The sequence below is a fragment of the Macaca fascicularis genome, chromosome Y (genome assembly GCF_037993035.2).
Source record: "Macaca fascicularis isolate 582-1 chromosome Y, T2T-MFA8v1.1".
NCBI classification, from domain to species: domain Eukaryota; kingdom Metazoa; phylum Chordata; class Mammalia; order Primates; family Cercopithecidae; genus Macaca; species Macaca fascicularis.
This window is the reverse complement of record NC_132903.1, coordinates 7,086,687-7,098,483: the sequence shown is the minus strand read 5'-3', so window position 1 is coordinate 7,098,483 and position 11,797 is coordinate 7,086,687.

The window sequence follows — 11,797 nt, the reverse complement described above, 5'->3', positions numbered from 1 at the left end:
TGGTGACAATATCTCTAAGCATTTGCTTATCTGTAAAGGATTTTATTTCTCCTTCACTTATGAAACTTAGTTTGGCTGGATATGAAATTCTGGGTTGAAAATTCTTTTCTTTAAGAATGTTGAATATTGGCCCCCACTCTCTTCTGGCTTGTAGAGTTTCTGCTGAGAGATCTGCTGTTAGTCTGATGGGCTTCCCTTTGTGGGTAACGCGACCTTTCTCTCTGGCTGCCTTTAACATTTTTTCCTTCATTTCAACTTTGGTGAATCTGGCAATTATGTGTCTTGGAGTTGCTCTTCTCGTGGAGTATCTTTGTGACGTTCTCTGTATTTCCTGGATTGAATGTTGGCCTGCCCTACTAGGTTGGGGAAGTTCTCCTGGATGATATCCTGAAGAGTGTTTTCCAACTTGGTTCCATTTTCCCCCTCACTTTCAGGCACCCCAATCAGACGTAGATTTGGTCTTTTTACTTAATCCCATACTTCTTGCAGGCTTTGTTCATTTCCTTTTCTTCTTTTTTCTTTTGGTTTCTCTTCTCGCTTCATTTCGTTCATTTGATCCTCAATCGCTGATACTCTTTCTTCCAGTTGATCAAGTCGGTTACTGAAGCTTGTGCATTTGTCACGCATTTCTCGTGTCATGGTTTTCATTTCTGTACATTCGTTTATGACCTTCTCTGCATTAATTACTCTAGCTATCAATTCTTCCACTTTTTTTTCAAGAGTTTTAGTTTCTTTGCGCTGGGTACGTAATTCTTCCTTTAGCTCTGAGAAGTTTGATGGACTGAAGCCTTCTTCTCTCATCTCGTCAAAGTCATTCTCTGTCCAGCTTTGATCCGTTGCTGGCGATGAGCTGCACTCCTTTGCCAGGTTATATGCGCTCTTATTTTTTGAATTTCCAGCTTTTCTGCCATGCTTTTTCCCCATCTTTGGGGTTTTATCTGCCTCTGGTCTTTGATGATGGTGACGTACTGATGGGGTTTTGGTGTAGGTGTCCTTCCTGTTTGATAGTTTTCCTTCTAACAATCAGGACCCTCAGCTGTAGGTCTGTTGGAGATTGCTTGAGGTCCACTCCAGACCCTGTTTGCCTGGGTATCAACAGCAGAGGCTGCAGAAGATATAATATTGCTGAACAGTGAGTGTACCTGTCTGATTCTTGCTTTGGAAGCTTCCTCTCAGGCGTGTGCTCCACCCTGTGAGGTGTGGGGTGTCAGACTGCCCCTAGTGGGGGATGTCTCCCAGTTAGACTACTCAGGGTCAGGGACCCACTTGAACAGGCAGTCTGTCCCTTCTCAGATCTCAACCTCTGTGTTGAGAGATCCACTGCTCTCTTCAAAGTTGTTAGACAGAATCGTTTGCGTCTGCAGAGGTTTCTGCTGCTTTTGTTGTTGTTTAGTTGTGCCCTGTCCCCAGAGGTGGAGTCTACAGAGACAGGCAGGTTTCCTTGAGCTACTTTGAGCTCCACCCAGTTCGAGCTTCCCAGCCGCTTTGTTTACCTGCTTAAGCCTCAGCAATGGCGGGCGCCCCTCTCCCAGCCTCACTGCTGCCTTGCGGTTCGATCGCAGACTGCTGTGCTAGCAATGATGGAGGCTCTGTGGGCGTGGGACCCTCTTGGCCAGGTGTGGGATACAATCTCCTGGTGTGCTCGTTTGCTTAAAGTGCAGTATTGGGGTGGGAGTTACCTGATTTTCCAGGTGTTGTGTGTCTCAGTTCCCCTGCCTAGGAAAAGGGATTCCCTTCCCCCTTGCACTTCCCAGGTGAGGCCATGCCTCGCCCTGCCTCAGCTCTCGCTGGTCGGGCTGCATCAGCTGACCAGTACGGATTGTCCAGCACTCCCTAGTGAGATGAACCCAGTATCTCAGGTTTAAATGCAGAAATCACCGGTCTTCTGTGTCACTCGTGCTGGGAGTTGGAGACTGTAGCTGTTCCTATTCGGCCATCTTGCTCTGCCCCCTTCAGCCGTATTTCCTGAATTTGAATGTTGGCCTACCATACCGGGTTGGAGAAGGTCTCCTGGATGATATCCTGCAGGGTTTTTCCTGACTTGTTTCCATTTTCCCCATCATTTTCAGGCACATCAATCATACATAGATTTGGTCCTTTCACATACTCCCATATGTTTTGGACGCTTTGTTCACTTCTTTTTACTCTTTTTTCTCTACACTTCTCTTCTCACTTCATTTCATTCATTTGATCTTCAGTTGATAATATTCTTTCTTCCAGATGATCAAGTTGGTTACTGAAGCTCGTGCATTTGTCACATAGTTCTTGTGTTATGGTTTTCATCTCTATCAGTTCTTTTAAGAACTTCTCTACATTGGTTATTCTAGTTAGTCATTCATCAAATCTTTTTTCAAGGTTTTTAGTTTCTTTGCGCTGGTTATGTAGTTCCTCCTTTAGCTCTGAGTTGTTTGATTGACTGAAGACTCTCTCGACTTGTCAAAGTCATTCTCCATCCAGCTTTGTTCCGTTGCTGGTGATGAGCTGCTTTCCTTTGGAGGGGGAGATGCATTCAGATTTTTTGAATTTCCAGCTTTTCTGTACTGCTTTTCCCCCATCTTTGTTGTTGTATCTGCCTTTGGTCTTTGATGATAGTGACGTATTGATAGGGTTTTGGTGTGGGTGTTCTTTCTGTTTGTTAGTTTTCCTTCTACCAATGAGGACCCTCAGCTATAGGTCTGTTGGAGTCTGCTTGAGGTCCACTCCAGACCCTGTTTGCCTGTGTATCAGCAGTGGAGTCTGCAGAATATATAATATTGTTGAACAGGGAGTGTTGCTGTCTGATTCTTTCTCTGGAATCTTCGTGTCAGGGGTGTACCCTGTCGTGTGAGGTATGAGGTGTGAGGTGTGAGGTGTGAGGTGTGTCTGCACCTAGTGGGGCATGTCTCCCATTTAGGCTACTCAGGGGTCAGGGACCCACTTGAGCAAACATTCTGTCCATTGTCAGATCTGAACCTCCATGCTGGGAGATCCACTGGTCTCTTCAAAGCTGTCAGTTTGAGACATTTACCTCTGCCGAGGTTTCAGCTGCTTTTTTTTTTTTTTTAGTTATGACCTGTCCCCAGAGGAGGAGTCTACAGAGGCAGACTGGCCTCCTTGAGCTGTGGTAGGCTCCAACCAATTCGAGTTTCCTGGTGGCTTTGTTTATCTACTTAAGCCTCAGCAATGGTGGGCACCCCTCCCCCACTATGACTGCTGCCTTGCAGTTAGATCTCAGACTGCTGTTCTAACAATGAGAGAGACTCCATGGGCATGGGACCCTCGGGGCTAGGTGTGGGATATAATCTCCTGGTTTGCCAAGTCCCTTGGTAAAGCACAGTATTATGGTGGGAGTTACCCAATTTTCCAGGTGTTGTGTGTCTCAATTTCCTTTGGCTAGGAAAAGGAATTCCCTTCCCCTTTTTGCTTCCCAGATGAGGCGATGCCTCACCCTGCTTCAGCTCTCACTGGTTGAGCTGCACCCGCAGACCAGCACCAACTGTCTGGCACTCCCCAGTGAGATGAACTGGTAACTCAGTTGAAAATGCAGAAATCACCCGTCTTCTGTGTTGCTCACCCTAGGAGCTGGAGGCTGGAGCTGTTCCTATTTGGCCATCTTAGACACACCCCCAAGAATCCTATTGGATACTTTCGTGCATTACTTCAGACTATTTTAGTACTACCTCCAATGCATACTATTTTGGTGGTCAGTTACATGCAGGTCTTATTTAGTTCAGGCAAATGTATTAGCATCTTTCTGAAATTGTAGGATTCTGCAACTTCCCAGAGAGAAATAGAAAATATTGAAGGAGTTTATACGTTTAAGCGGCCAGGTTTAGCAAATGAAGGAAATGGGTGCTTAAAATCAATGCTTCTATATTTTACCTTTTCATCCCCAAATATGCATTTGTGAGAAACAATTTTTAAGTTTCTAAGTCTCAATGGGATGAAGCATCAATCACCAAATTTGTTAAAAGTTATTTTTATTAGCTGTTCCACCCTTCCTATCTTGTTACAGATGATTAGAGAGGCATGAACAGAGCAGGAGAGGATGTTTTCACTACCACCGGGAATATCATGTGAGAATAGGGTTATGATTTGAGAATTATCACATTGCCACACTAAAAGGGATAAATCGGCAGCTGGCACCAGGAAGAGAGCATTTACTAGTTGCGCACATGTGTTGAACTAAAGTGTTAATTGAATGCAAGCACCAAGGAGAAACAACGTCCCAGCCATGTGCAATAAGAGACAAATGGCTGTGTATGTGCTATGGGGGACATTCCACCAGAAAAGGGAAGAAAGCTTCAGATGAGCGTGCATACAACTTGCTGAACACACTGCATATGCTTATTTCCCTAGACTAAAGAGGGTACTGTGCATGTGGGCAGCGCACCCTAAGGGCAAAATCATGGGAAAGAGGTGCACACTGAAGTGGGACAGCTTACAAAGTCCTATATTCAAAGTCGAATGTCACGCTTGTTCTTCAAGTTGCCCACTTGGGTCTCTTCCAAGTGCACTTTCTTTTTTTCCTTATTTAAAGTCTTTTTAAATAAACTGCTACTGCTCTGAAACTTGCTTTTGTCTCTTTTTCTCCTTATGCCCCTCAGTTGAATTCTTTCTTCTGAGGAGGCAAGAATTGAGATGGCTGCACAGGCTGCTGGTAACTCAAATACCTTCCAGCAATTACAATCCCCTGGTAGCTCTGCACTTGTTTGCTCACATTTTCAAATTAACTAATTGGGTTCAAGCCTTTCTACAGGTTATACTGTAGGAGAATCCCAGAAGAAAAGAGAGAGAGGGAGAATAAATTTTCAGAGGTGCATCAATTCATGTCTATTTTTCCCAGCTTCTCTCCAGCTCCAAACTTCTATCCCACCTGGATTTTGCTAAGAAAATTTTGCATTTCCCAATATGAGTGAAGATAGGTAAGGAGGAGTCACTGTGTCATACCATAGCCATAATGTGAGAGAAATAAAACTAACTGTTATCGTGTCCTCTCTTAACCTCTACACCCATTAAAGACTGCCCCAGTCTGAAGGCATCCTCAACTGCTTCACACCATGCACACCCATTCATTGTACCCTGCACCACTCTATTTGATCTATTTGAATTTACTTTTTATCTTCTCCAATCTCAAAGAATTGATCCTTGGAGAGATGGTCAGCAGTTTAAGCAGTCCAGGATCTCTTTCAGAATACCCTCTGTTTGATACATGATTGTGCTCAGTGCCTTTTCACATCACTTACGGGATTTATCTCCCTGGAGTGCTCACAGGCCAAAGTTTCCCTAGCAGGTTGAACAGAAAGTCCTTTTCACCAGATTATTAATCAGTCCTTTGTCCTTGTAATATATGGGTCCATTCTGTTGCTATATGCATTTAATATTGTGTCTTTTTATATATAACCTTTTCTTCTGGAATAAAAGGTTGGCCAGGAGTGATAGCTTATATTTGTTATTCAGAAACTTTGGGAGGCTGAAGTGGGAGGATGGCTTGTGGACAGGAGTTGGAGACCAGCCTGAGCAATAGAGAGAGACCTTATCACTGCAAAACAAAACAAAACAAAACAATACAAAAAAAACAAAACAAAAAACAAGAAATATCCAGGAATAACAACAGGCACTTGTAGTTCCAGCTACTTAGCAGGCTAAGGCAGGAAGACCTCTTGAGCCCAGGAGGTTGAGGCTACATTGACCTATGATCACATCACAGCACTCCAGCCACATGAGAAGAAAAAATGAGACTCTGTATCTAAAAAAAAAAAAAAAAAAAAAAAAAAAAAATCAAAAAACAGAATGAAAGGCACATTAAAGACCACCATCAGAAAATATATTCAAGGGATTTAGTATCTATATTAAAAGGACAATGAGAGGAGCCCCAGAAAGGTGAAACAAAACAAAATAAGACAAAGGAAACAAAAGATGTGCCTAAATGCTCCAAATTGCTCAAACTGATCAGTGATTTTGGGGAAAAATGCATACATTGAAAGCATATTAGTTCATTTTTTAATGGGTAGACACAGTCGGGAAACCCTGAAAATTAAAGTTATCATTTACAGACTCATGTAAGAAAAAACAAAAAACAAAAAACATTCTTTGGCAGACTTCTCTTTTCATTTTCCAGGGACCACATGTGTAATTGGGAGCCTTTAAAAAAGCTTATATTATTTTAGCCTTTTATTTTATTTTATTTTGCTTATTCTCTGACTTCCTAAATCTAAAGGCAGAAAAACTATGAAGTTCTTCAGAGAAGAAGAGGACCATCTGAACAATATTAAAATGAGTAATGGGAAAAAAATCGATTACAATAGAAGAAAAAAAGAGTAAATTTACTTTTAATATTTTTATGATTAAATAGAAGGTAAATATTAGTGACCATTAGATCTATTCCAAAAAATTATTTGCTGGTATATAATATGAACCTGTGTGGGACTTATTATAATATTTTCCAACCTATGCTAGATCATTGTTATTTGACCAATTACAAAAACATATAAGGTGTGGAAGTGAGTCAGACACAATATTATGTACCTGGAGCAGTTTCTTTTAAATTTCAATTTAAGTTTGGTTATTGCTACTCCTAGCATGCAGTACGTACCTCTGAGCCTGACTCTGATTTTAGAGTAGAAAATCTCCAGATATAAGGTCTGTGCTTAAAATACTGGGTGGTGAGAGAGGAAGAAGATAACATGAACCCAGGAATTTGAGATCACAGTGAGATTTCATTGCATCACCATACTTCAGCCTGGATGACAGAGCAAGATCCTGATGCTAAAGGAATAGCAAAAGTAAAAATAAATAACAGAGGATCATTTGAGCTTAAGAACTCGAGACCAGCTCAGACAACATAGGGAGACCATGTGTCAACACAAAATAAAAATTAAAAACAAATAGATAAATACTTGATAACATCAGTGCAATGATTTCTTTCACTGGAGAAATCATTCATTTTATTTTATTTTTATAGTACTTAAAATATTGCTTTAAAAATATAAATATGTTAGATTGGATTTTTAAAAATAGTTTTACCTAAATCTACTCATGCAAATGAATGGTTCCCAAAAAATCAGTTCCTTATGGAATTTGCAATCAGCTTCCACTGATGTTGCCAAATTTCAAAGAGACATGAAAGCTTTCTCTAGATACTATGATGTGTTTGTATACATGTGCTCTATCCAGTGTCCTAGTACATCATCTCAATTTGGAAACACAGTCACATCATGGAAGGAAAAGGATCCATTTTCAATTTTCTCCATCAGCCTCACCCAAACTCTGCCTTGAGCCCAAACCAATATTTTGCTACTGGAAACTTGCATAACAAAGATAAGGTTCTCACAGGTCTAGTCCATGATTTTCCCCAATATGGTGCCCAACATGACAGTGAAACTTTGAAGATGGAATCTAGAAGGAGGTACCACTAACACAAGCTAAAAGAAAGTTTAGCTTTGTTGCTCTTTTGGTTAAATTTGATGTCACTCATCCTCCTACCTTTCTGAGGTAGACATACATTCCTCATCATTTTCATGTGCAAGACACTCTCAATCCTAATTCTGCTCTCTGTCTACTTGTATTGCCTCCACACATATGCACCTGCTTTTCAAACACCCATTTCTCTAAAACATATGCATTAAGTTTTTATTGTGATTGTGTAAACTGACAAAGAGAACATAACAAGGAATAAGACTGGGTTTGTCTCCTAGGACTGCTCATAGTAATTGAGGTATAGGGTTAGGTTTCAGGGTATTGCAGTAGAGGCAGTAGATCAGTCATGCACAGAAAATATTCGGGCATGGTGACTATGACAACGGATGGACCACCGGGCAGGGCTCCCTGAGATTCATAATTAAGATGGAATACTAGATAAGTGCAAGTTTGGTCTTAGATAGGAGCTCTTTTTGCTCCTCTAGAAAGCAGCAAGCCTGACTTATTCCTCTTTCTTCCCCTCACTCTGCTGATACATTTCTGCAGTGACCCTGCTGTCTAAATGAGTCTTTGATGTTCAGCTGGTCCCTGATTCTGGCTGCTTTATTCTACTCCCCACTCAGGATAGCCCATTCCTGTTTACTCTAGCAGAGCTCAGAACCCAGGACAAAGCCTGCCCCATCACAGCAGACAAGCCCTTCTCTGACCCTGTTGTCATTTATGAATCATGAACACAAAACATGGTGACCTTTGTCCACAGACTATAAATGTGAATGTTCCATTCAGCCAATAGCCAAAGTGTCACATTTTCTACCTCGTAACCCTGCTTATTTATTAAGGTAAAACACAACATTTTATGTGGCTGTTCATGGAGGCATGCAATCAAACACATAAAAGAAAAAAAGAATTACCCACTATTGATGGGTTCCATTTAATTAACAGGTGAAAACACACTATTAATTTTATGATTTAGAACACTATGAATGAAGAGAAATTGACAACTATATAATTAACAAGGGACAATCTGCTTAATAACACATATTCTTGATTATTGTAGGAAATAAATCTCATAAAAAGTGGCCATCCTAGCCATAGAATTTGAACATAACAGGAATGATGGGATATCTGGAGACATTTTTTTTTTTTTGAGACATTTAAAACTACTTACATACAGAAGGGCAAATAGAAAGTACAATTCCACTAACTAGTCATCCAGAACATGTTTGTGGGAAACTAATTTGCATTTCATTGACTTTATAAATATGTCTTCTGCAACTAAAATTAAAGGCAAAAAAGATTTCTTACTATTCTGCCCTCAGACTCTCTATTTTCAGGGTCCTTGGTCTTTCCTGACCATCATTAAATACAGAAGAACTAAATACAGAAGCACCAAATACAAATAGCAAACAGACATGTGTTAAATGATCAGATAAAGTAGCCTAATTGTGTAGCTGGACCTTTCCTAAAACATTTTATGGATATGACATTTTTCTAGATGGGTTAATACTGCAGACTTGATTTAAGTGATTTGAGCACTATCATTAATGGAAGGAATTTTGTTTTCTCTCTGTAGTGTCTCCTTTAAGAAAGTGCTGGGTTTAAACCCTGGAGGAAGATATCCAAAAACTGGACAAGACTGAGGAAACCAAGGAAGACCTTTTAGAATGTGCTGTGGATGGGGAAACCTATAGTCTTCAGAAATGGTCTTATAGGAGAAGGCTATTACTGTATGTTTGTCTTATTAATCACTTATCACATGAGATTTAGTAGCCAAGATTACATCTTTGCCAAGATCAAGCTCAAAATGAAAAGGTTGAAGACAACAGTAGGAATTCATTGTGTCAGAGACTGGATATTAGAAGAAAATAGACATGATTCATCCTAACTGCTAGTTTTTGTGTTAAAGATGCAAATGCAATTGAACTCAGAAGATACGTGTTTTTTTAAAAAAAACTGTCAATATGAAAAAATAATATTAACTAGATCACTTCCATTTTATGCCACATGGGAAAGCTACAACTTTTCTACCTAAGACCAAGCTAACATTTTCTCTAAAATATAGTTGTACACCTTTTTTGCCACCTGGTCAAACTGTTAGTGTCTCCTTAATAACAGGAAAGGAATGACCATTCTGTTTACAAGCATAAACTTACTGTTTCTTTATGTAGGGTTTTACAGACAACTGCAGATAGGGACAGAGAGAGAGAGACAGAGAGAGAGAGAATAGATATATAAATGTAAAATAGAGATAATATTATATTTTGCTTTCTCTCTGAAGTGTCTCCTTTAAGAAGGTACCAGGTTTAAACCCTGGAGAAAGACATCAGTAAAACAGACAAGATTAGGGAAACCAAGCAAGCACTGCTACGACTCTGCTTCAAGCCAAATCAAATGACATCTAGTTGCTCATTGATCACAAAACAGGTAACAACTCAGAAGGCAAAGGTGATGTCCAATTGCTTCGTGGCACTTGGACACACTACCTGTACAGAGAAAGGTACCCAATCCCCTCTACTTCTGGCAACAGGTGTCTATGAGCACTCTCAAAAATGTTCTCACCCACCCTTCGGGGTCATTCTACTTTTCCATAAACTCTGGATAACTCTTAAGAACAACGGAATTTAAGAGTTTGTAAAAGCCTATCTTCAATTTGACTTATTTATTTACTGTAAGAAAGCCTCCTAAAATGATTTCCTCTCAATTGTACAATTTCTATTGTAAAAGAAAAACCAATAAATCCATAAGAATTTAGTCTTCATATGAGAAGTCATATATATTTGTATCATTTTACATGCAAGTCAGATTTTTATTTCTCCCTTCAGGAAAATTACAAGGGAAACCATGGACTCTCCATAAAATGTGTTCACTTATTTTGCTTTTAAAAGGAAATACAGTTTTCTCTATTTAGACTTCATTCCTGTTTTTATTATTATTATACTTTAAGTTCTAGGGTGCATGTGCACAATGTGCAGTTTGTTACATATGTATACATAGGCCATGTTGGTGTACTACACCCATTAACACCTCATTTACATTAGGTTTATCTCCTAATGCTATCCCTCCCCTCTCCCTTTCCACACACCCCAAAACAGGCCCCTGTGTGTGATGTTCCCCTTCCTGTGTCCATGTGTTCTAATTGTTCAATTGCCACCTGTGAGTGAGAACATGCAATATTTGGCTTTCTGTTCTTGTGATAGTTTGCTGAGAATTATGGTTTCCAATTGCATCCATGTCCTTACAAAGGGCATGAACTCCTCCTTTTTATGGTTGCGTAGCATTCCTTGGTGTATATGTGCCACATTTTCTTAATCCAATCTGTCATTAATGGACATTTGGGTTGATTCCAAGACTTTGCTATTGTGAATAGTGCCACAATAAACATTCCTGTGCATATGTCTTTAAAGCAGCATGATTTATAATCCTTTGGTTATATACCCAGTAATTGGATGGCTGGGTCAAAGGGTATTTCTAGTTCTAGATCCTTGAGGAAATGCTTCACTGTCTTCCACAATGGTTGAACTAGTTTACAGTCTCACCAACAGTCTAAAAGCGTTCCTATTTCTCCACATTCCCTCCAGCACCTGTTGTTTCCTGACTTTTTAATGATCACCATTATCTTTGGGAAAAGAGAAAGCAGGAAGAAAATTTTGAGGGGTGTAACCACCAGATTATGACCCAATGCTAAGACATCCAGAAAGAAATTACTCAGTTGTTTTGAACTTGAGAGAAAACATGTGACATACTTATTTCATGTAGGATATTTTCTCAGAAATCAACAGATAAATTACCGCTTCTAAGACATGGTTGAATTAACTGACTTTTTAAGTAGAAATGTTTTCAGTATTCTGATTAATTGCCTGGCTTCTATAAATTTTCTGGCCACATAATATACATAAATTGCAACAAACTGCTAACAACCTGACAGGCAAAGTTACTGCAGTTATGGCAAAGCTTAACGAAATTGTCAACTTGAAATTAAAATAAAAGAGAGAAATAAATTGTTTAGCTACAATCGAAGTGGAAAATGCTGTTCAATTGCTATTTTGTTTATTTTGACACATGTAGTCTTAAAGTTGAGGTATTTTCATTAACCTGTACAACGAAAACATAAAGGATATTGGAAGGAAAAAAACATATACATAAATATATTTATATATACACCAGTATTTATTTTTAATATTTAAATATATACTATATATAGTCTTTATAAAATATGTAATATATACATACAAAATACCCTATACATTTTTTTTGAAATAGACCCTATACAATATTATTATTTCAGCCACAAATTCTAGTGTTCTTTGCTACTTTGTACAAATACATATTTCCACAATCATACCTGGTATCATTTTCCTTCTGTTTGAAGGATGTTCTCACTCCTTCTTGCAGTGTGGTC